General features: G+C 43.7%; 1 long non-coding RNA gene across 1 annotated transcript; it reads right to left on the reverse strand.

Moving 5' to 3' along the window:
* Positions 1-2,581: 2,581 nt before the first annotated feature.
* On the reverse strand, positions 2,582-24,810 carry LOC308659835. The gene is made up of 3 exons (XR_014024620.1): positions 24,786-24,810; positions 24,468-24,582; positions 2,582-2,699 (listed from the first exon to the last, which is right to left on the reverse strand). It is a non-coding gene; the product is annotated as an uncharacterized lncRNA (long non-coding RNA).
* Between the last annotated feature and the right edge of the window lie 1,489 nt (positions 24,811-26,299).

Genomic DNA, 26,299 nt, shown 5'->3' on the forward strand with positions numbered 1-26,299 from the left:
CTTTCACTTCCTTTTCCATTTACATTAGACTGTTGTGGTGTTTTTTCTCTACTGTGTTTTTTTTTAATGAGGACCACAAGCTGAACATCCAAGGGCAGTTTCCTTATTCTATTTATTCCATTATTCCATCCTATTATCTTTTTTTCATGAAATTTAAATCTGTTTAGATGCTCTTCAGAGGATTCCCATCCCAGAAAGGGCCACCTTTGTTTCAGTAAAGACAATTGTGACCTCACTTGCCTTGAGAGCAATTCTGACATATCATCCACTAATTGGTTAACTAACCTGTTTGAGTTTAACACCCCAAGATATGTATGCTTACAAATACGAGAATACCTTTATCTTAAGTCAAGAGAAATGGATCTGCAAATTTGAAGCAGGCCACAAGATGGCAGAGTCCACTCACTCTATTTCAGGAAGCATCCCTTGGGGTGCATGAAGCATGAAGAGATGGTTTGTATCCTTATTTTATCTTGACATTTAATAGTCCTATCAAATAGCCTATTCACCCTGGTGAGTTAAAATAGCATGGTACACTATTTCTATAACCAGCAGTGAAGAAGGTAGCACGACAACCTGTCTGAATATTACTCCAAGAATACGCTGCTTTCTTTGAAAACATACACGTCATTTTGTAAATCAATGAATGGCCAGGCAAAGCTTCTACTTTAAAATGTAGCGTGTAAAAAAATATTTATAATCAAAGTCACTCTCTTGACTTTGTTTTTCCTCCTGATGCTGCGTTACATGACCCATAAAGAAGAGTTACAGGCAGCAGTGATTGCAGGGTATGGTGCAAAAAAAAAAAATCAAGATGGCAGCCCCAATGGTGCAAATAAAGTGTTGCATATATATGTAAAACAACAGACTAAGCTTTCATTGCACTATTGTGGCTGCTGTCTTGACTTTTTTGCCGCACCCTATGGACAATCTGGACAGGACTATGAAAAGGAGCAAAGCAGTTATCATCCAGTCCACGGAAGGGGTTAAGTTACCTCTCACATTGAGAGGTAAAGGGGCTAACTGCCAAAGACCTCTTCTAATTAAGAGACATACACAAAATGAAGATTAAAATTGGATACTTTGGATGTTTTGCTCTAATCTGCCCTTTTTTGGCAGGATGGTGGCGTTCTTAATACTTTTACTGCATCCTGCGGCTTCTTTCCAGGTTGCTTTTGCCTGTTTCTCTAATGCCCTTCTCTTTTTCCTCTCTCTTTGCTCATGCAGAGTTCCTTTAAAATATCTCCCTCATTCCAGGCCCTCTCTGTATCGACTAGGCCTTGAGGGAGCTGAGTACTTCTGGATCAGCTTGAAAAAAGCTATTTTAGCATAACCATGGTGAATACATGATTGGCAGATGTTCAGACTGGATTTAGCATTTTTGTCCACCTACTGAGTCCTTCCCAAGGACCTGGGATAGGCAGATGTTGTTGTTTAATAGTATATGTATGCATGTAACCTGTTGCAAGTAAAACTTGTCTTTTGCAATTGACCAGTGGTGCTTTTGTCAGTGGCAATGGTATTCAAGTGTACCCCAATTGTTTCGGGATTGCAGCCAAGGTACCTATTACTGTCCGTACTATCTTTGCTTTCTTGTGCCATGTAGTTTTATTTCAGTTTGCAAGTCTTTATAGTTCATGACTTTTTTCTCCAGTTCTTTCTCTTCCCTTCTATTCTCTCCATGTAGTACTATAGTAACTACTATCCAGACTTTCCTGTCTTCCTTATAAACAGTGGTTAAGCCCGAGGTGGTATCGTGTAGCAGTTGCTGATTTGTTTGAATTTTAAAGTCCCAGAGCATTTTAGTTTGTTCATTTTTTTTATGATTTTGTGGTCCCAACTGTTCTTGCTTGTAAGCAAGTGGTTTTTCTTGCAAATGTTCCAATCTACCATTGTTGCTACTTTGTCACACCATATATATATATATATATATATATATATATATATATATATATATATATATATATATATATATAAAGGTAAAGGTTCCCCCGCACATCCGTGCTAGTCGTTTCCAACTCTAGGGGCCGGTGCTCATCTCCGTTTCAAAGCCGAAGAGCCAGCGCTTGTCCGAGGACGTCTCCGTGGTCATGTGGCCGGCATGACTAGACGCCAAAGGCGCACGGAACGCTGTTACCTTCCCACCGTAGTGGTCCCTATTTTTCTACTTGCATTTTTACGTGCTTTCGAACTGCTAGGTTGGCAGAAGCTGGGACAAGTAACAGGCGCTCACTCTGCTACGCGGCACTCGGGATTCGATCCGCCAAACTGCCGACCTTCCGATCGACAAGTTCAGCGTCCTAACCCACTGAGCCACCGCGTCCCTTATATATATATATATATATATATATATATATATATATATATATATATATATATATATATATATATATATATATATATATATATATATATATATATATATATATATATATATATATATATATATATATATATATATATATATATATATATATATATATATATATATATATATATATATTGCAGTCTTTGCAATTTTCTTGCAGCAACTAAGCAGGTGTTACACTGTTTCTTCAGTTGCTTTGCAGAGAGATTTCTCTCTCTCCTGTATTCTTCAGGATGGGAAGATGGTCAGGTGACTGGGTGAGAAAGAACAACTGAAGCACTGGATACAATGCTTTATTTTTCCTGAGTTCCAACAGAGATCTGCAGCTTACCTGAGGACATTGAATATAAACAAGGAACAAGGTAGAAGCAAGATTAGGAATTCAGTTGTGTCAGCATAGTATCTGCAGAGAAAGATTTCTCTGGCCCAAGTTGGTCTGTAAAAGCTATGCAATCCCAGGAATAGAATCTATTTTGCATTTAAAGAAAATGTAACCCACTAAATAGATGTTTGCAGCCTTTAGAGGAGGCTCAGAAAATCTGGAGGAAGTCATCAAGTATCAAAGAAGTGGTGGGCCATTGATTTTTCAACAGAAAACAAAACCTCATATTGGCAAAAGAAATCTAGATTTTTTTAAAAAAAAACACACACCCATATCATCATCATTATCATCATAGAGTTGGAAGGGACCTTGGAGGCCTTCTAGTCCAGCTCCCTGCTAGAGCAGGGCTTTTCAACCTTTTCACCCATTGTACCACTTTTAGTATATGGCAACATCCGAGTACCATCAGTCGCCTAGGAAGGTGTCAAAAACTTGATGACCAAAAAAAGGAAAAAAGTGATGAAGTACAGGTAGTCCTCAACTTACAACAGTTCACTTAGTGACTGTTCGAAGTTACAGTGGCCCTGAAAAAAGTGCCCCCCAAGCCACAGCCGAGCAAGACACCAGCCTGCCTGCCCGGCGGCGCTCTTCCTCCTGTCCGAGGTTTTCATTGTGAGCATTTCTGTTGAGGATTGGCAGCGGGGGTGGGGTGGGGTGGGTGTTTGTTTTTTATTCCTCCCCCCTTCTGCTGGGTGGTTGCAGGTTTTGGTCACGTCACATGACACCGGGACACTGTGACCGTCATAAATATGAATCAGTTGCCAAGCATCTGAATGTAAATCACAAGACCCTGGAGATGCTGCAACATTCCAGCTGATTGGCGCTTCTTCTGGGCTCAGCAGAAGCACCAGGATCAGCGCTGAGCTCCAGCTGGAGCCTGGCGCTGATCCTGGCGCTTCCGCTGATCCCTGACAGCCCTGCAGCTCTGGCTATCTCTCGCTCAGGCTTGTGCGGTGCTGCCACCGGTCTAGCTCATTCCCCTCCCCCGCTACCACTTCTAGGATGGTTGTGTACCACCTGCTAGGTGCCAATGTACCACAGGTGGTACCTGTACCACTGGTTGAAAAGCCCTGTGCTAGAGTAGTAGACCCCATACCATTTCAGACAAATGATTGTCCAGTGTCTTTTTGAAAGCCTTCAGTCATGGAGCACCCACAACTTCTGAAGGCAAACCGTTCCACTGGTTGATTGCTCTCACTGGTGGAAAAATTACCCTTAGTTCTAGGCCGCTTCTCTACTTGGTTAATTTCCAACCACTGTTTCTTGCTTCGCCTTTTGATGTGTCGGGAAATAGTCCGACCCCTTCATCCTTGTAGGAGCCCCTCAAATATTGTAACAGTGCTATCATGTCACTCCTAGTCCTTCTTTTCATTAGAGACATACCCTATTCCTGCAACCATTCTTCACACAGTATTTTTTTTTAGCTCCCAGCCCCATAATTATGTTTGTTGCTCTTCTCTGCACTCCTTCCAGAATCGCAACATCTTTTTTGTATTGTGGTGACCAATAATAACAATAACATCAGTAACAACAACCTCCAGGAAATCTCAGTTATATCACTCCCCATTGTTTGGGGCATCAAACAAAATACAAAGCAAGGGGGGAAAAAGTTCCCTGGCCTGAAAATTGTGCCTAATGGAGGCTGAGTATTTCCCAACAAGAGTTTAGGGATAAATATACTTAGTATATTTTCAACTCATCAAATTGGTTTGAAGGCCCTTCTGAGCAACACCGCAAAAAAAATGCGTATGGGCGGAAGTGAAATGACCCCCAAAGATCTGCAGATAAATTGTTATTTAAGCCTACTTCTGGCAACTCCCAGCTAGCCTTTTTGATTTACCACAGTTATTCAGTGTCCTTTTATCTGCTTGAGGTATCCCCCCCCCTTCCTCCTTTTTTGTAAGAGGTTGCCTCCTTTTGTGGCTCACCAAGAGACCTGCCTCTGCCTTGCACAGCAAGCTGGCTGATTTCAGAGTTTCCTTCCTCAGACAAAGAAATGTCAGGTGGCAGGGGACTGTCTGCCAAAGGTCTACAAGGGAACAATGTTATAGCAGCACTTTGTGTACTTTTTTTGGAACTAATAACCATAAAGCCAGCCCTGCCCATGGCTGTTTTCCACTTTGCTCTGGACCATCACAACAACAGACCTGAGAATTTTGAAGAAGGTTAGCAAAGAGGCCTTTATACATAAATCTCTCCCGCTAAAGCCTCTGGTTTTGTATTTAAATTTCATCTATTTAGCGATACAATAGGAGTGTGAAACCAGATATGGGAGACGGCAAAGCTAGGGAACCATTCACAGCTATCCATTGCACAAACCCCCAGCTGGTAGAGTTGCCAGCCTTGCAAACCTTGGCCAAGGGGATATTTGTTCAAACAAGCTAAGAGCACAAAGCTTTGTCTATCATGCAGCTAAGAGTTAACCTTTAGATTTTAATTGAATAATTAAAAAAAAAAAAGAAATGCCAGGGTCAAAAGGATTTTATTCCCTCCTGCTACGAATGCCCTCAGCCATGCCAGCAACACAAGATGATTAAGAATGAAAACGCAGTAGCGGATGTACCTTAGCTTTGGCTGTTTAACCAACCAGAACAGGGCCAACACTTGTTTTCCTACGCTGTTTGGAACCACAGGGCCGAGAAAGTCAACATCCTTATCCCTAGCCCTGTCATGAAAAGTGTCATCTGCTGATTTTTGGTGAGGAAGCTGTGGTCAGAATCAAATTGGTTATACTTTTATTGTAATCCAGAACATTATTATGGAAAAATAAAATAAAAGCTGATTGTCAAGATAGAGGGATGTCTGGAATCAGTAATAAGCTGGATAAGAGCCCTAAAATGAAAGGCTGGAGGTTCTATTACTGGACATTTAATCAGAATGAGGTGAGGAACAATTACCTCATTGTCTATTGTTTAAAGAGTGGATTTCTAAAACTCTCTGGAACTGCTAAGTGAGAGGCAATGAAATTTTTGTCAGTTCTTAAGCCTGTTCTAGGACTATGTGTTTTTCCCCCCTTTATTTTCTTTCCCAACTCTACTTTGACAGTCCCTGCAGGTATCCTGATGGCAACTTCCAAAATCTTCAAACTAGCAGAATTCTAGGTGCCCAGTCAGCAGAGGGCCATCATAGGAAAATTCTTCTGGATAATAAGACATTTCAGCTATGTCACCCTCTAAAGCAGGGGTCCGCAACCCCCCGGTCCGTGGACCAATACTGGGCCACCACATGCCAGCCACCAATCTGCACAAACAAGCAAGGCCCCATTTGTAAGATGCAGGCAGCACACAAAACCACACACTCTCTGGTCCGTGGAAAAATCTCTCTCCACAGGACCGATCTCTGGTGCCCAAAAGGTTGGGGACCTCTGCTCTAAAGAGCATATGTTTCATCAGCTTGTAGTTTGTGGCTTTTTAGTTCTATGATAAATCAGATGGTTCTACTATACACTACCAGCTTCACCTCCCAAAGCTTTCACACTTTTCTGTCAGCTTGCAAGTGTCCCCACTGTTGCCAAGTGCTCCCCACAACCAGCCAGGGCTCTCTCCAGCTAGCCAACAAGAGAGTGCAATCATCTACAGGCATCCTTTGTGTTAGACACTGGGTTCGTTGCTTGATTGATGAGATGAGGTGAGTGAGTTCAGCAAGAATCATTCTTAATTGATTGCAGGAACTGAACTGAGAAACAGGGCTGCGAATGCAACAATTTATACCCTGGCCTCTAGGCGGCGGTCAATAGGTTTAAAGCAACCTATTGCCACCCTAGAAGTTTTTTACTCCAGCTACTATGGCCAATGCCTCCTTGTCAATTTGTGCGTAATTACGCTCAGCGGAGGACAGTGTCCTTGAATAAAAAGCAATTGGATCTTGAGTCCCATCGCTCTCCAAGTGACTTAGGACAGCCCCCACCCCTTATGGGGATGCATCACACACTAGGCATACCGGCATTGATTCCTTGAAATGAGTGATCGTTGAACTAACAAACAGTAGAGCCTTCAATTCCTGAAAACTTCTTTCGTGCACACTAGTCCACTTCCACGCAGTATTTTTGTCCAAGAGTCGGTGTAACAGCTCTGCCACTGTGGCCTTGTTAGGAAGGAATACATGGTAAAAATTTAGGAGGCCTAGGAATGCCTGAAGCTCTCCTTTCGTTTTGGGGCTGGGTGCCATCTGAATGGCTTTTACTTTAGACTCAGCAGGGTGGATTTAATTTAATTTAATTTATTATCATTTCTATACCGCCCTTCTCCCGAAGGGCGTCAGCATCTATACGGAAACCCAAGAACACAGTTGAAGGGACTCCAATACTACACTTATTCTTTTTAAGCTTGAGGCCTGCTTCGTGCAGCCTTTGAAGGACGGCTCTGAGCCTCCTTGCTAGCACCTCAGTGGACTCACCGGAGATGAGCACGTCATCAAAATAGGGCAAACCCCCGGAATGCTCTTGAGCGTCCACTCCATAATGCCTTGAAAAATGCCGGGGGCTACGCTAACCCTGAAATACAGGCGTTTTACTTTAAACACCTCCCTGTGGGTTACAATTGTCTGTGCTGCGGCTGTGGCCTTGTCAACAGGAAGCTGTTGGTAAGCCTGAGCCAAATCTAATTTTACAAAAATTGTACCACCTTGCAAGGATGCCAGAATGTGGCTTACTACTGGTACCAGGTATGCATGCTGTTTGAGTGCACAATTAATTGTGCATTTGTAATCGGCACAGATTCGGACTTCCCCGTTGGCTTTTAGTGGTGTTACGATTGCGGTCTCCCATTCACCCCATCTACTGGCTGAAGTACTCCCTATTCTACCAGTTTATCTAACTCAGTGTCTATTTTGTGTTTAAGAGCAAATGGCACCCTACAAGGTTTAATCCTGACCAGCACTACAGTAGGATCTAGTTTAAATGTTATTGGCAGGCCCGTGTACGTCCCCAGAGCTGAGTCAAACACATCTGCGAATTCCTCGCATACTGTCGATAGACTCGCGACTTCCGTCCGGTTGATTCCAGTTACTTGGATGCCTAGTGCATCAAACCAGTCAAGCCCAATCAGGTTCGTTTGCTGACCCCCTACTACGACAATGTCCAGGTGCTCAGAAAACCCCTTAAATTTAACGGCTAGTGTGGCCTCACCCTTGACTGTGACTCTAACATTCTGGAAGTTGGTTAGTATAATGTCAGATGGCCTCAGCTTGGCCCAACTCTTGCTGTGATTGCAGACGAAATTAAATGTGTCAAGTGAAGGCTACTGCTAAGCTTGTAAGCCGCCCTGAGTCTTCGGAGAAGGGCGGGATAGAAATGGAATTAAAATAAAATAAATAAATAAAAATAAATAATGGATACGGCTGAGTCCGTGTCCAGCTCCATCTTGTAGGGGACCCCTTGCAGCTCCACCTGAAGTCTAAACTTTGGCTTAATAGGGCAGCAAGCTCCCATGCGGCAAATGCTTCTGCGGCTGGAGCAAAGACCTACACTATACTGTCCCGGGGCCCCGGTACCTCTCCTCGTTGGAATGTCCAACTGGCGATTCGATTGCCGGTCACTTTGGCAACCTCTGCAGACGGACGCAATGTGGCCGGTCTTTCCGCAGGCCCGACACATGGCTGTCTGGAACCTACAGCCCATGCGTTGGTGGCGGCCGCCACATCCTGGGCATCTAAGGAAGGGATCTGCCTTGTAAGTTGTCCCTTGTTGCTTGTCACTGTGACGCTGTTGGTCGTTGTGTCTTTGTAGCTTGTCAACTTCCGTGTTGTCTTCTGGGTCTTCCGCGTGTTTGGCATCCTCGTGGTGGATGGCTTCCTCGTGCTGTGCTGTTTTGGCAGACCGCATGGTTCGTATGGCCCCACTGGTGGCTTTGTCCACCATGATCTCTTTCAGTGTGTCTGGGAATGACAGAGTCTCTTTGGCGAAGTTTTTTTGCTGTAGCTCTCGATTCCAGAGACCACAGACAAGCTGGTCTTGTAGCCTCTCCTCGATGTCAGAGAACTGGCACAAGCAAGCGGCCTGCTTCAATGCCGCGATGAATTCAGACGGTTTCACCTGGTTGCTGAACCCTCTGTTCAAATGCATGGCGCCAAGTGATTACCGACAGCTTGGGCTGGAAGTGGTCTCCAAGCCGTTTCTTCAACTCCATGAACTTTACGGACTCCAATGGCGTTGGCGCGAACAAGTTCTCCGCGATGTTGAACGTGGCTGGGCCACACACACACAGGAGCATAGCGGCCTTCAGGCCGTCCTTGGCAACTTGATTCGCATGTAGATAGTTCTCGATCCTGGATAGATACAAAGACCATCTTTCCAGGTGAGCTATATCAAATTCTTCCAGCTTTCCAACCTTTGCCATTTCGGCTGGTCTTCGTGGCTGGGGCTCGTTGTCTTCTTGTGCTGCTCCTCCGTTGCTCAGGGACTGGTCCTCTGAGCGGATGGTCGGTAGCGTGGCTGTGCTAGGCTGACCGTAGGGGGGAGGAAATTGCTTTTCCCACCAGGCGTGTTTGCCCTCTCCCCTAGTGACTCTTCAGCTCAGTTGGAGGAGCAGGATCCCACCTTCGTCGCCAGTGTTAGATACTGGGTTCGTTGCTTGATTGACGAGACAAGGCGAGTGAGTTCAGCAAGAATCATTCTTATTTGATTGCAGGAACTGAACTGAGAAACAGGGCTGCAAATGCAGGAATTTATACCCTGGCCTCTAGGCAGCGGCCAATAGGCTTAAAGCAACCTATTGCTGCCCTAGAAGCAGCCAATGGCGGCGCTGGAGATGTGCAATGTAAGTGTGTAGAAGAGGCCAGAGTTGGAAAAATGGATTCCTAGAAATTAGCCAGCTTCTCAGGTAAATTGGATTTCAGCAATACAAAAAACAACAGAAAACAAAACCTACTAAAATTTAGAAGCTGACGTGATGTGCAATTTAATTGTCAAACAAGTGGTCCCAAACCTTTGCAGCTTGGTGGCCCGGCTGGGGGGAGGAGAAGGGAACCGAGCTTTTCAAGCAGGGGCGAGCGCATACCTCAACTCACACAAATGTGCATGAGTGCATGCCTGCCTACCCGCCACTCGAGTGAGTCAAGCTGTGTGCGCATGCATCCAAGCTGGCCCGCTGCTCATGCGGCCTGGTTGTAAATAGGCCGCAGCCTGATAGTGGGCCATGGTCTGGGGCTTGGGGACCCCTGTGTTAAACAATGAAAAATATTAGTTTTCTCCATTGTGTCTGGTTATCCTGTGAGCATATACAGACCATTCTGATCTTTTAATCAGGCCTTACAAAGTTACAGAAGTAGTTATATTTTATATATGTTTGAACCAAAAGCACTTCCTTGAATTGGATGTCAACAAAAGCTTTAGCTTCCCTGTTCCTTTGTAAATTCTTTTCTACACTGTAAGGAATCCATAAACACAAATCCCAATTGAATCAAGTATTGAAATTTGCACCTGTTTGTTCCATAGCTCTTCTTTGTTTGTGCAATAATATGTGTGTTTACTCAGATGAAAGGACTACTGTGTTACATTGGTGTTACTTCATGTTAGGTGTCCTGAGAACTGTCGTTTTGCAATACAATTTTCTATAGAAGAAGCTTCATCCGAGACCCAGGCACTGTTCCCAGATTGTCACTATAACCCCAGGTTTTCATTAGTCTGGGCTCAGCTATGTGGATGAATACCAATCACAAAACCTCTCTTTTTCAAGCTGCAACCTAGACCTTGAGTGGTTCCTTGTGGGAGCAACTTCTAGCAGCCTCTGCCTCTCAACTGCTTCTCTTTTTCAGCTGCTAAGCTCTCAAATTTCAATGGAGCACAAAGATGGATTTGTAGTTAATGACAAGTGTCTATTTCAACGTAGCAACTGAAGAATGGGTGGGGGTGGCTAGATATTGATTTTTGCACTCCCCCATTTATCAACTTGAAGGAGGTCTGACTGCCTCACAGAAAGTTCTCAGTGGTTCCAGTGAAAACAGTCATGGGCCATTGCAAGAATGTTCATGAATATCTGACAACGGCGATGTGCAAGAGCTCTGTGCTTACTCAGAAGTAAGACTCACAGATTTAAACAACTGATATCCAGGCAGCTCCACCAATTCGGGTAACACAAAAAAGGCTTACTTTTGAATGCCTCAGTCACTTAGGCTGAGCTCACATATCACACCAAGCCGTAATGGGATTTTTTGATTTAGCATTACCAGGCACTGTGGTTTGATTATGGCTTAGCATGCGACGTGAAGACAGCCAATTGAATTATATTGAGCAAACCACAATTAAGTAATTCACAATTCTAGGTGAAGTCATAACTTCACTAGAAATAAGGCAAACAAGATTTGTTATACTTTGAATGTTACTATGCTATGGCAGGGATCTCCTTTTTTGGAAAGGTGTAGGTATCTGCCAACCTCTTTTGAAGGCTAAGATCTGGATATAAAGCTGAAGCCATTTCCTCTCCTTTGAGATAGGATTCTCTCAATCTTTGCACTATTCAGATCACTGATATGACTTTCCTAAAGAATGATTACTAGCAATTAACACATTACCCTCCTATTTGTTGGCACAAGACACAAAGGTAAACGATGACAAAAGGAATAAAAAAATAAAAACAAAAATAACTATATTGAATCAATATTATAAGTTAGATTTACAGGTTATTCGCTACAAAACTTTGCATAATATGAACTTAAGAGTGGGAAAAAGTGAAAAACATGAAAATAGAAATGTTCATCTGAAGGAAAGAGGTTCAACATTTTGTCCTTGAACAAATATGCAAATTTTATTGTGTCTAATAGTGTAGTACAGCGGTCCCCAACCTTTCTGACTCCGTGGATCTGCAGCGGGGGTGGCAGCAGAGGGGGGGAGGGATGGTTTTGCATGCACGCTCGCTGCTTGCGCAAATGGAGCTTCACACGCTTGCCTACTGTTTGCACAGCCTAGTTCCAATGGGCCATGGACCCCTACCCGGCCGTGGACCAGGAATTGGGGACCCCTGGTGTAGTATATATCTGAATGTCCAAAGAGCACATTAACTCATATACTTAAAGTGGCATCAATGGTCATCTAAAACTGAGCTGTTATAGTAGTCCAGCTACAAAGTTATTTTTGCATTTATATTCCAGTTTTCCTCAAGAGAATTTAAATATATGGACTTCTCCCCTCCACATCTGTTTTATTCCACAATTTTTCTTTAAAGCATAATAAAGTGACAAAGATCGGGAGGCTCAAGGTTGCCCTACAATTTGTGTGAATAGGTAGGGATCTGAACCTGTTCCCAGTTGTAGACCAGTACTACAGCATTTTCCAGCTTGCTTGGATTTAGCAAATTGTCAACCCTGTCCTCGACAAAATCACACTCAGTCGGCCGTGGAATGGGTAACAACGAAGAAACGTTTATTCACACCACAAAAACAAGGAAAAAGTCAGCGTTGGAAGCAACACGCTCCCAACGCTCTTTTAAGGCCAACTCACACAACAGCCACACCCCTCCCGGCACAGGCCAGCATCCGGCCATGCGCCCATAAACACCCCTCCCCCCCTTTGCTTTGTCCGCGCGTGCACCCGTGACCGTGCTCCCCTGCGCACCGCTCTCCGTGGTGTTTTGGGTGACCCCCCCACACCCTCCAGAAGACCCACCCCATACAGCCACGCCGAACAGCCCCCACTGTGAAACCACCCCTCCCCAGCCGGCTGACCCCCGCTCACCAATGGCTTGACCCAGCAGGGCACCTGCAACCCCCGTCCATATGTCTGAGGCTCCAAGTCCATTAGGGCTCAGCTCACACTAACTCGAAGCTGAGGAGGCCAGCAACTCCGGCATACAGCTGGACACCGGCCTTTCTGGCGCAGTCTCCTTTTCCAGCGAGCTGGCAATAACGCAGCCCAGTCTGCCTTTCTGAGTGCTGGAGATTCAATCTGTGCGGGTCTCCCCACCGTCAAGCAGCTCAGCCTGTCTTTCTGAGTGCCTGCAGGGCCTTCTGCAAGGTCCATCTGCGCAGGTGCGTCCAGGCACTGTTTGGCGGCTGGCCTTCGAGGCTGCTGCACTTCGGCGGCCTCCAGTGGTTCGTCCGCCCTCATGTGGGACGCCGGACCACGAGGTAAGCTGCCAGGGTTGCTGGGCATAGTTTCGGGGTGGTCTGGTGTTGTGGGGCCAGCGCTCATGGCCAGGAACCCATTGTAGTGTCGGGCCCACGGGGCTCGACACAAACTTTCTTTAATTCCACAATTGCTTTTCAAGTAAAACAAGTTAAAATTTCTTAGATTAGAACATACAACTAATGCACACACAATGTACACACACACACAAAATCTGTTGTTCAGTGCTAAGGGACTGTCATTGCAAAACATCCTAAGTTTTCTCCTCTTAAAGATGGAATAAAGCACCAGAGAAATAATTTGATTAAATTTACCCACCATTTTTAGATTACCAGCTATGAGGAAATTAATATAGTATGACATCTATTTGGGAGTGTTGAAAGAAAAATCTTCATTAGGGTCCAGTCCAAGCCAGGAATAAACAAAATAAACAAAGATGTTATCACATGTCCTTACTTTTTCTTCCATGTTGAACCACTCACAAAGCATTCCATTTATTTTCATGTATGATTTAACTTTATCAGATGCCACTCTTACCGCATTCAGCATTTGACCAATATTTCCTTTCTATAGTCATACAATAAAGGCATTCATCATCAGGCACAAATGTATTAAATAGGTTGCCCAGCCATTAACTAAGCAAACCATACCCAACTCCAGTTACAGGTAGTCCCCATTTAATGACCATTCATTCACCAACTGTTTGAGGTCACGGTTGTGTTGATTTTAGGGTGGTGGTCATGGTTCCGACAGATGAAACTCTTCAAAGAACTTTGAGGCATTGTTTACCTTAAAGAATATTTGAGTAGCATAGCATCAGCACTAACACAATTGAAACAAAAAACTGAGTTCCCCTTCCCTGAGCACATAGTATCAAAGCACAATTCCCTCCTCCAGCTGACAGTCATAAATCACATTCCCCAATTAGTTTGAAACACGGGCTTTCCCTCCAGCTCTCCAGCCCGCCAATTCTTATCATCTCTTATTTCAATAACCTTGGTTCTCACACTAGGTTCAATATTATTATGTCTAGCTAGACTCTCATGCACATTCCCCCACCTCCCCATCATCATCTGACTCTAAAAGCAAAAGAAGAAAATGGTTGCATCTCCATTTGCTGTTAATGCAAAAACATCTGATGTTAGCAGCGTTGATAGTGGTTATGACTGGTCCTTGATGTTATGGTAGTTGCAGCACACCATAGGCAACCCAGCCACATTTACAACTGCAGCATCTGCTTCAGCTCCTTCCAACCCCCCCCCCCAATGTAGTCTTCCCATCTCTGCCCTTTTGGCTGTCATGGACTCTTCCACCACTGCCAATTACCTCTGCTGCCTCCTCCAATTTTAACTATCTTTTTCCTCCCACCGCTGTCAAGTCATCTCCGGCCAAGGCAACTGCTGGCCCTTCACAAGCATCATGTGGCCTCATGAAGGCCTAATACAGGTAGTCCTCAACTTACGACTACAATTGAGCCGGAAATTTGTTGCTAAGTGAGACAGTTGTTAATTGAGTTTTGCCCTATTTTACAACCTTTCGTGCCACAGTTGTTAAGTGAAGCACTGCGGTTGTGAAGTTACTAACACGGTCGCTAAGTGAATCTCAGTTCCCCATTAACTTTGCTTGTCAGAAGGTGATTTACATGACCCTGGGACACTGCAATTGTTATAAATATGTTAGTTGCCAAGTGTCTGAATTTTGATCACGTGACCACAGGGATGCTGCAATGGCTGTAAGTGTGAAAAACAGTCATAAGTCACTTTTTTCAGTGCCGTTATAACTTTGAATAATCATTAAATGAACTGCTTTAAGTCGAGGACTACCTGTGAAGAGCCAGCTCAGTCAAAAGGGAAAAAAACAACAGCATCACAATATATTAAAAATAGTGTGCTATTTTTCATATTAACAGATTTTTTAAATCATCTTTGTGCATAATACTGAGCCATAATAGAAAGTCACTTATATGAAGTTAAAAGCCAAAAACAGCTAGACGAAAACTTGAAGACCATTATATGAAGTTAAAAAACAGATTAATCCTACTCCAGAAAAGCAGTAATGAAAATGGGTTTGCATGGAAGCAGCTGGAACTCCAAAAATAAGAGTGAAATAGGCTCACACTTTTTGCCTTCAAAATAGCGAAAGGTGTTACATATGGATATAGACCAAGATTGTGCTTGTCTCTAAGGGGAAGATTTTTTTGGGTGTTCTATTCTCTGAGTGGCTGAGACAGTAAAGTCTTGCATTTTGAAGGCAATCCACTGGTCTTTTTTGGACAAGAAAAATCTCTGGTGTATAACCTCACTTAACAGGAAATAAATTAACATAGGTTGTTGTTTCTCCCAATTGCAAAAGTCTTGTTTCTTCTATTTAGGTCCATGGGAAATGGAGAATTAGCTTTCCTTAAGTTGAAGACTTGCAGGGATATTAGACTACAATTTCCATCAATGTGCCAGATGACAGGAGTTGTGGCCAAGCATATATGGGGATATGGGAATCATCAATTTTGGAAAAGATATAATTGAGAAACATTATTTTAACATACTCTGCAAAGCAAAGCAAAAATATTTGTGTTTGTCTCTCAGTCCATATTTGCTACATACTGGTTACGTAGAGAATCACAAAAACAATGAACAGATTTTATGAGCAATGCTTGCTTAAATAATTATACGCACACATATACATATATGTATATGTACATATATATGTATATACACATGTGTATATATGTATATGTATGTGTGTGTGTGTGTACCTGTATGTGTTGATATGTGTATTCAATGTTTTATGCAAAAGTCTGGAATTGTGTCTCTCTTTTGGCTGTTACTGTTTTTAATTGTTTCAGAGACATTCCCTACAGGTTGCTACACTCTGAGTGGGTGATCCAGCATGTGACATCCTACAGTATGGTATTTGATGCCTCCTCCAGATTTTCGGCATTCCCTTAGTACATAAAATGACATCACAAAAGACAGAATACAACCTGCAAAGTAACAAATAACAATATATGGTCTACATTTTCCAAAGCCACGTGCCACTGTTTTGGAGTTGGTCTTTAATTTTCCCATTAAAAGGCTTGGAATAGATTTCCTACCACAAGGACAGGATCTCACTAAGAGATCAGACAAAAAAGGAGCTTTCTTACTGTCAAATGTTACACTTGAACATGTAACTACCAGGAAACCCCCTCAGCTGCGATGCTTAATGCTTTCTCCCCCTACAACTCCAAAGGATTTGGGTGATTCTTGCAGCAAAGAAATGCCTTTGTCAACAAACCACATTGAGGATGTGCTTCTTTCAGCCTCTTGGGCTTGAACATATGTCAGCTCGGAGTTACCCCCCCACCTCCACTTTCCCACTCAATTTGTGAAGACAACCCATTTTAAAAGACCAGATTTTTGCACTTCTCCACCTAATTCTTCCACAACAAATATTTCACTTGTGCTTCCCCACCCTCCCAGTGTGTGGGATGGTGTAGTCTTGTCAAAGTTATGCCTTTAGAAGCTACTGATATCAATCACATTGTTCCTTTGCTGTACCAAAGAAATAAAACAAAGCAAGAACAAAATATTTTAAAACATTTGTTGTTGTTGTTAGCTGCGAAGTCGTGTCCGACCCATCGCGACCCTATGGACAACATTCCTCCAGGCCTTCCTGTCCGCTACCATCTTCTGGAATCCATTTAGGCTCACGCCTACAGCTTCAGTGACTCCATCCAGCCACCTCATTCTCTGTCGTCCCTTTCTTCTCTTGCCCTCAACCTTTCCCAGCATTAGGCTCTTCTCCAGTGAGTCCTTCCTTCTCATTAGGTGGCCAAAGTATTTGAGTTTCCACTTCAGGATCTGGCCTTCTAAAGAGCAGTCAGGGTTGATCTCCTCTAGGACTGACCGGTTTGATCGCCTTGCAGTCCAAGGGACTCGCAGGAGTCTTCTCCAGCACCATAGTTCAAAGGCCTCAATTCTTTGGCGCTCAGCCTTTCTTATGGTTCAACTTTCACAGCCATACATTGCAACTGGGAAGACCATAGCTTTGACTATAAGCACATTTTAAAAAAACTAATAATTATAAGGTCAGAACTGTTGGCTTCCCGGAAAGCATTGCTCAGCCTTGCATCTTCTAAATCTCTGAAAAGCCAACAGTTCTGATTTTCTAATTATTAAATTAGACATTGTTAAATTTTGAACATCTAAAATCACAGAGCAGTAACGGGCTGAATCCACATATCATAATAGATCAGGATAGCAAAGAGTGTTTCTCTTGGGATGCTATGTCCTCTAACCTTCCCACCATACTTCACCATTTCAGGTGTCCTGATCTGCCCTTGCAATTCTTATCCAAACTTCCCAGCTCCTTCACCTGCTCACCAAAACTACTCATTTTCAATTGGGAACAGAATAAGTTTCTATTTGTAAGAAAGGAACAACATGCAGCCTCTTAGACAAGCTACAACATTAAAAATGAAACAAAAAACACACCCTCACTTGTAAAAACCAAACTCTGCAAATCTAAGGAGGAGGAGAGAGAAAGATACACATTGCTACCATTTGTTCCCAAACAAAACAGCTTCCTGTAAAAACTTGCCTCGTGTTTTTTTTCTTCTCCCATTGATACTGGGGAACCAAAAAGCAAAAGAGCCTGAGTGCTACACAGGTAGTCTTTGATTTACAATACAACCAGGACTGGAATTTCCCTGTTAAGTCATAAATTGAGTTGCCTGCCTTTACAATCATTTTTACAATAGTCACTAAGTGAATCCAGCATCCCTAATGGGCATTCTTTTTGCTGTAAAGTGGCAATAAAGCTCACAAATGCTAAGCTTGTAAGCCACCCTGAGTCTTCGGAGAAGGGCGGGATATAAATGGAATTAAAATAAATAAATAAAAAATAAAAATGGGACTGCAGGACATTGCAACTGGTCATAAATGCGAGCAAGTTGCCACACACCTGAATTGTAATCACGTGACTGCAGGTGTGGCGTGGCGTGAAGTGTAAGTACAGGTTCTAAGTCACTTCTTCCAAGTCTGTGGTAACTTTGAACCGATGTTAAACAAATGGTCATAAGCTGAAACTATCTGTGCTGCACCCTACTGGTAGGGAAAAAAACCTACTAGATTCTTTAAGTGCTACTAAGAAAAGGAAAGAAGAAAACGACACACATTCTCTTTCCAGATAAGGAATGTCTGCCAGGCACAGAAATGGAATAAGAAATAGTAAGTCAAAGAAATAAGCAGTGCTTTTTTTGTAAAAGAAAAAAGTGCCAGAACTCACACATGTCATACAACCCACTTTGCCTACCCTACAGGCTTCCATCCAAAAAAGGTGCCGGAACTCCGTTCTGAGCGTTCTATGAGAAAAAGCCCTGGAAATAAGAATATGAGATTGAAAAAATGAAGAGGAAATATATATGTATATATACCTAAGCCATTCATCATGTTTCTCCATACTTTTTTTTAAAGAAAGAAAATAATTTCTGAAAGTAGCTATTCAGTAATAAAGCTAAAACTGGTTTACCTCCTTTCAAACCTGAGGCCTTACATTCTGTGATACTTACTGTAGTTTGGTAGGGTCACCAAACACGCCAAGAACTAAACCGTGTTTTTCAAACCACATGGCTAATTTCATACAATCTGTTATGCCAAAACAACACAAGCTAGATTTATGATTTTGAGTGGAATGCAAACATGGCCAATGACTGTTCAGACACGATTTGACTGTAAAGGTAGAAGTGCCAAGAGTGTGATTGGGTTAGAGAAAGAAAAGATTGCAACTGTGAGAAAATTGGGCTTCAGTCTTTCTTATCTCCTTGGATGACAAACCTCATGAAAGTCATGGGATTCAGTTTCCAGTGAAGCTAGTATCAATTTGTACATGTGCTGCTCATTTTGCTTCCACGTTTACATCAGTTTGAACAGCATGAATAGTCCCACTAAGATCACTTCCAATCCAGTGTATTTGCAGACATGTTTATACTTGACATTTCAGTCTCTATATGTACAAGCTATCAAACAAAATGTTTAAAAAGACGGCCATAATAAAAATGTAAGCACAGCCAAACAAATGGAAAGCAGAATTAAAATAGCAGTCATTCAGTAGAGAAATATTCCCAAATTCTCAAGCAACTTTCCTTGTCACCTAACAGCCAATTAAATCATAATCAAATGAAATCCCTAGGGGGAAAAAATGTCAGGCCATTGGCCATGGGGGCATTTAAATAACCATCAATGAAGGCGGGCCAAGAGACAACAACTGCAGAGACTTCTGTGATGTCCAAGCAGACCACAGCCAAGCTAAATATCTGCAGACTGAATCCACATACTGCACAAAATAGGTTAATTATAATTAACTGACTAGGTTAGGTTCATGCAGTACAACTCATAACCATGATTTAATAAACAAAGCCTAGTCCCTAGAACAGCCTGAGCCAATGGCAAATAAAACCAACCACATTACGGCTTAGAAAGTATGCATCAATCAAGCTTGAGCATATTTTGAAGCAGCATGAACTGCATGAACGTATTTTGAAGCGGCAATGTTAGTGAGAACTAAGTGGAGCAAAAAGATTCTACAGATGCCCTCCTGAGTAGCATAATATATCTTAAGGTAAACTCTCCTTTTGTTTGAAAAAGTCCAGGTGACTTTGCAGATATGTTCACATACATTTCTTAGCGAAAGTATGAATGTCATTTACTAGTACCTTCTGGATAGTTTGTTTTTTAATCTTCCCAGTTCAGCCTACAGTTCTGGGATTTATCCAATGGTCCCAATCCAAGTACCATTCTACTTAACTTGATCAACCATGGGCTGCCATACAGTTGGCCCAACTCCTTTTCAACACTATAATTTGAAGAGGTAGAAATAGCTTTAGTCTATATTGCTTAAAAAAGCTGGAAGTCAAACATTATGTACAGCTGTTAACAGAGTGACCAAGATTTTTTACCCCCTAACTTAATGTACAGTTTGCTTCCTGTGAGAAGAAATGATCCTAAATTCTTGCAGGTGACCCTTTGACCTGCAGTATAATTTTAATAACTTTTCAAAGAAACCCAAAGGGGGTGTTTCTCCCTGCTTTTATCACAACTCTTACAAACATCAGCACTGGGCAGTCTCCTCATATTACTCCAAAAAAAGGGAGGGGAGCCACAAATGAGATGTTTATGAACACAAACACACCCAGTCTGATTCCTTGCTCTTTGATTTATTGAAGTAGACACCACTATATAAAAAAAAAATGGGAATTGCTTTCTAACATCGAATGAAGACAGACCACAAAAAGTAATGAAGATAGCACCATCATCGCAAAACGATGAACAAGATGATGGAATACAAACGCCCAACACATTCTCTTCTGGATGGCCTCTTCTAATCTCCAGATACCAGGATGTGCGGGGGGGGGAGTGGGGGAGTAACGAAGATTGAAATTGATAGACCGGGGAGGGTGTTAAAAGATGAAGGGGGCCTCTGTATGGTTTCAAAAGTTAAGTCTTAAAGCATAATCAGGAAACGACACTCCACCCCCCACCCCCACGAACTAGCATTCTCCTGGTGCAGTATCTGAGCAAGGTGCAAGGTGCTGGTCCTTACCTATAAAGCCCTACATGGCTTAGGCCCGGGATATTTGCAGGACCGTCTGCTGCCACGAACGATTTCCCATCGCTCTGTGCGCTTGCACAGAGAGGGCCTCCTCAGGGTGCCGTCGGCCAGACAATGTTGGCTGGCGACCCCCAGGGGGAGGGCCTTCTCTGTTGTGGCACCTACTTTGTGGAATCAGCTCCCCTGCGAGCTCCGGATGGCCCCAGACCTTCGGTCCTTTCATCATGACCTTAAGACATATCTTTCCCAACAGGCCGACCTGGACTGATGATAATGGGGTTTTAATTATGATTTTAAATGTTTTTATTGGTTTTAGTGGGACTTCGACATAATTTAATTCTTTTTAATATTTGTATTTATTTGTATTTTGTTGTTGTTAGCCGCCCTGAGTCCTTCGGGAGATAGGGCGGCATACAAGTCTCATAATTAATATATATATATATATATATAAAATATTTGTATTTATTTGTATTTTGTTGTTGTTAGCCACCCTGAGTCCTTCGGGAGACAGGGCGGCATACAAGTCTTTGTTAAGCATTCAGAATACACTTGCTTAGTCCCAGACACGGGACAAATCTTATTTCCTATTTCAGCCTAGCCCAAGGCCATCTACAGGCAGTAGCCACAGCAGTGGCAGCTCATATTTGTGTAATTTTTTTTTTGGCTTGCTAACGAAGAATAAAGGGAGACCGATATGATCATTTCAAAGTTTGAAATGATCATATCGGTCTCCCTTTATTCTGTTAGCAAGCCAAAAAAAAAGTGTGTGTGTGTGTATATGTATATGTATATGTATATGTATATATATATATATATATATATATATATATATATATATATATATATATATATATATATATATATATATATATATATATATATATACATATATACATAAATACATATATACATATATACATATATACATATATACATATATACATATATATATATATATATATATATATATATATATATATATATATATATATATATATATATATATATATATATATATATATATATATATATATATATACACACACACACACACACACATATATATCCCCTTCATGGATTACTGCCTTGTCGTGGTGAAGGGGCTTGCGTAATTCAATGAAGCTATGAGCTATGCCGTGCAGGGCCACCCAAGATGGAAAGGTCATAGCAGAGAGTTCTGACAAAACGTGATCCACTGGAGAAGGAAATGGCAACCCACTCCAGTATCTTTGCCACGAAAACCCTATGGACAGTACCAAACGGCAAAACGATATGACGCTGGAAGATGAGCCCCTCAGGTCGGAAGGCGTCCAATATGCTACTGGGGAAGAGCAGAGGGCTAGTACTAGTAGCGCCAGAAAGAATGAAGCAACTGGGCCAAAGCCGAAAGGACGCTCAGCTGTGGATGTATCTGGTGGTGAAAGGAAAGTCCGATGCTGTAAAGATTTTTTCTCCATAGGAACCTGGAATGTAAGATCCATGAATCAAGGAAAGCTGGACGTGGTCAAACAAGAGATGACAAGACTAAACATCGACATCTTAGGTATCACCTGTGCTGAAGAGGATGAAATTGACCGGTTCTATGAAGCCCTACAGCACCTTATAGAACTAACACCAAAAAATGATGTCCTTATCATCATGGGGGATTGGAATGCTAAAGTAGGAAGCCAAAAGATAACCAGAATAACAGGCAAGTTTGGCCTTGGAGTACAAAATGAAGCAGGGCACAGGCTGATAGAATTTTGTCAAGAGAATCCGATGGTCATAGCAAACACTCTTTTCCAACAACCCAAGAGACGGCTTTACACATGGACGTCACCAGACGGTCAACACAGAAATCAGATTGACTATATGCTCTGCAGCCAAAGATGGAGAAGCTCTATACAGTCAGTAAAAACAAGACCAGGAGCGGACTGTGGCTCAGACCATGAGCTTCTTGTTGCAAAGTTTAGGCTTAAATTAAAGAAAGTAGGGAAAAGCGCTAGGCCAGTCAGGTATGAATTAAATCATATCCCTGTTCAATATACAGTAGAGGTGACAAATAGATTTAAGGAATTAGATCTGATAGACAGAGTGCCTGAAGAACTATGGACAGAGGTTCGCAACATTGTACAACAGGTAGCAACCAAAACCATCCCAAAGAAAAAGAAATGCAAGAAAGCAAAATGGCTGTCTGAGGAAGCTTTGCAAATAGCTGAGGAAAGGAGGGAAGTGAAAGGCAAGGGAGAAAAAGAAAGATACGCCCAATTAAATGCAGAATTCCAAAGAATAGCTAGAAGAGATAAGAATGCCTTCTTAAATGAACAATGCAAAGAAATAGAAGAAAACAATAGAATAGGGAGGACCAGAGATCTTTTCAAGAAAATTGGAGAGATGAAAGGAACGTTTCATGCAAAAATGGGCATGATAAAGGACCAAAATGGCAGGGACCTAACAGAGGCAGAAGAGATTAAGAAGAGGTGGCAAAATTACACAGAAGAACTATACAAGAATGAGCTTAACGTCCCTGATAATAACAATGAGGTGGTCACTGACCTCGAGCCAGACATCCTAGAATGTGAAGTGAAGTGGGCCTTAGAAAAGCTGAGCAACAACAAAGCTAGTGGAGGTGACAGTATTCCAGCTGAGCTATTTAAAATCTTAAAAGACGATGCAGTAAAAGTGCTACACTCAATTTGCCAGCAAATTTGGAAAACTCAACTTTTCCACAGGATTGGAAAAGATCAGTTTACATTCCAATTCCAAAGAAAGGCAGTGCCAAAGAATGTTCAAACTATCGCACCATTGCACTCATTTCTCATGCTAGTAAAGTTATGCTTAAAATTCTACAAGCTAGACTCCAGCAGTATGTGGATCGAGAACTACCAGAAGTACAGGCAGGATTTCGAAGAGGCAGAGGAACTAGAGATCAAATTGCTAACATACGCTGGATCATGGAGAAAGCTAGAGAGTTCCAGAAAAACATCTACTTCTGCTTCATTGACTATGCTAAAGCCTTTGATTGTGTGGATCATAACAAACTGTGGCAAGTCCTTAAAGAGATGGGCATACCAGACCATCTTATTTGTCTCTTGAGAAATCTATATGCGGGCCAAGAAGCAACAGTGAGAACTGGACACGGAACCACTGATTGGTTCAAAATTGGGAAAGGAGTCCGGCAAGGCTGTATACTGTCGCCTTGCCTATTTAACTTATATGCAGAGCACATCATGAGAAAGGCAGGGCTAGATGAATCAAAAGTTGGAATTAAGATTGCTGGAAGAAACATCAACAACCTAAGAAATGCAGATGATACAACTCTAATGGCAGAAAGTGAAGAGGAACTAAAGAGCCTCTTGTTGCGAGTGAAGAAGGAGAGTGCAAAACTTGGCTTGAAAGTAAACATTAAGAAAACCAAGATCATGGCATCCGGCCCTCTCAATTCCTGGCAAATAGATGGGGAAGAAATGGAGGTAGTGACAGATTTTATTTTCCTGGGCTCCAAGATCACTGCAGATGGGGACTGTAGCCAAGAAATTAAAAGACACTTGCTCCTCGGGAGGAAAGCCATGGCAAATCTAGACAGCACACTAAAAAGCAGAGACATCACCCTGTCAACAAAAGTGCGTAGAGTCAAGGCGATGGTCTTCCCAGTTGCAATGTATGGCAGTGAAAGCTGGACCATAAGAAAGGCTGAGCGCCAAAGAATTGAAGCCTTTGAACTGTGGTGCTGGAGAAGACTCCTGCGAGTCCCTTGGACTGCAAGGTGATCAAACCGGTCAGTCCTAGAGGAGATCAATCCTGACTGCTCTTTAGAAGGCCAGATCCTGAAGCTAAAACTCAAGTACTTTGGCCACCTAATGAGAAGGAAGGACTCACTGGAGAAGAGCCTAATGCTGGGAAAGATTGAGGGCAACAGAAGAAAGGGACGACGGAGAATGAGGTGGCTGGATGGAGTCACTGAAGCAGAAGGCGTGAGCTTAAACGGTCTGCAGAAGATGGTAGAGGACAGGAAGGCCTGGAGGAACGTTGTCCATGGGGTCGCGAAACCCAAGGCCCACCCAGCCAGCAATCAGGGCAACTGCTGCAGGCACCTGAGCTCGCACGTTTCCCTGCGAGGCTTTTGTCTCTCCGAGGCCCCTCGATCCCACGTGATCCGCACAGCCTGGCATGAGGTGATGTGCCTCCTTCTGCCATCCGATCTGCGGCCTGGAGGAAGAATGCTCTGTCATCTCCCAGACTTGCGCGCACACGCAACAGGAGGACGCTGTTTCCCCGCCAACTCTTCTTCCTCGCCTCACCCCCGGGACGCGCCACCGCTCTCGTCTCCCATGGCGCCTCCTCCTCCTCCTCCTCCTCCCTTTCCCGGGTGCCAAGGGAAGGGCAAGTTAACGGCCCGGCTCCCTGCCTACCATCTCCTTCGGCCGCTTCGCTCCCTTTGACCAGCCGACCCCTTCCAGCCCCTCCCGGCTCGCCTACGAGAAAAGTGCTTGGGGATGAAAGCCCGCTTAACGCGAGGAAAGCCGCGGAATTAGCCCCAACCCCAAATCCCATAGCTGCGCGCTATTTCTCCCGGGCGCCGGCCAAAAAAGGCTCCCCCTTCCATCCCCCACCCCCCGCCCCATCCCGCTCGGGATGAATTGTACTCGATTGTTTATTGTTTTGTAGTGGGCGGGGGAGGGACGGAATGGGCCGGCCAATCACCGGCGCCGGATTGTAAGATCGACGGCAAGTTTGGGAGCTCGGCGAAAGGAGGGCGGGGTCCGCTTGGTCACGCGCTGAGTTAGAGAATGACATCATCGCTCTAGCGCGCGGCAACCGAGCTTGGTGGCCGGGGCGGGGCCGATAGGCGGGGCCTGCGGTGGCGGGAGGAAGGACCTCGAAGTTCGGGGAAGGGAGGCGGGAGGAGGCGTGCGAGGCGGGGCTTCGGCGAATGGGGTTGGCTCGCGAGTCGCGCGGGGAGTCGCTCTCTCTCTCTCCCTCTCCCTTTCGCGCGCTTGGGACCCTGCAAGCCTCCGAGGGGGGGGGCGATGAGCACGAGAAGCGCGTTTCTCCCCCGAGACCCACGTCTGAAGACCTTCCCGCCCAGTTCCTCGGAAGGCGACGCTGCCCTTGGCTGGACAGGCTTCCCTCCGCTTCTGTCTCTGCCTGGGAACCACCAGCGGAAGAAAGTTTAGAGGCTAGTAACAGGGGGAGGGGCCGGCAGCGCGAGATTGGCCCTTCAAATTAGTCTTCCGCCAATGAGCGCCTCCCCAGCCTGTCGCTTGCCTGACCCGAGCGCGAAGACCCGCACGGATGTATTTTGCGAGGCTTTCGGGATCGTGGGCGTCTGTCTTGTTGTGCCTTTGCCGAAGCCTCTAACTTCGCTGCTTTCGAAGCGCCAAGGCAAAACTTGCAAAGCGCCTTCGAATTGGCGTGTGAAATACTTGGATTATGCAGGGCGCGAATAAGTTAATCATTATGCCGTAATCGGGCATTAATCAAAGACGATGGTTCCTATTTGAAGTGTCAGCAAACTGAAGCCGGAACTGGTTTGGTCACTTGTGCAAGGTCACATAGGTGGTATCGCACAAAGCAAGGCACGGCATAATTTTTTATTATTTTTATTTTTATTCCATTTATATTTAATTCCATTTATATTTATATGTAATGTAGCATAGTATGCGTTTCCTCGTCTAGGAATAGGGCTTTTCAACCTTTTCACCCATTGTACCACTTTTAGGATATGGCAACATCCGAGTACCACCAGTCGCCTAGCAAGGTGTCAAAAACTTGATGACCCACCCCCCCCAAAAAAGGAAAAAAAAGTGATGAGGTACAGGTAGTCCTCGACTTACAACAGTTCGCTTAGTGACTGTTCGAAGTTACAACGGCACTGAAAAAGTGCCCCCCAAGCCACAGCCGAGCAAGACACCTGCCTGCCTGC

Source organism: Vipera berus (genome assembly GCF_964194415.1).
Source record: "Vipera berus genome assembly, chromosome: 1".
Classification (NCBI taxonomy): Eukaryota; Metazoa; Chordata; class Lepidosauria; order Squamata; family Viperidae; genus Vipera; species Vipera berus.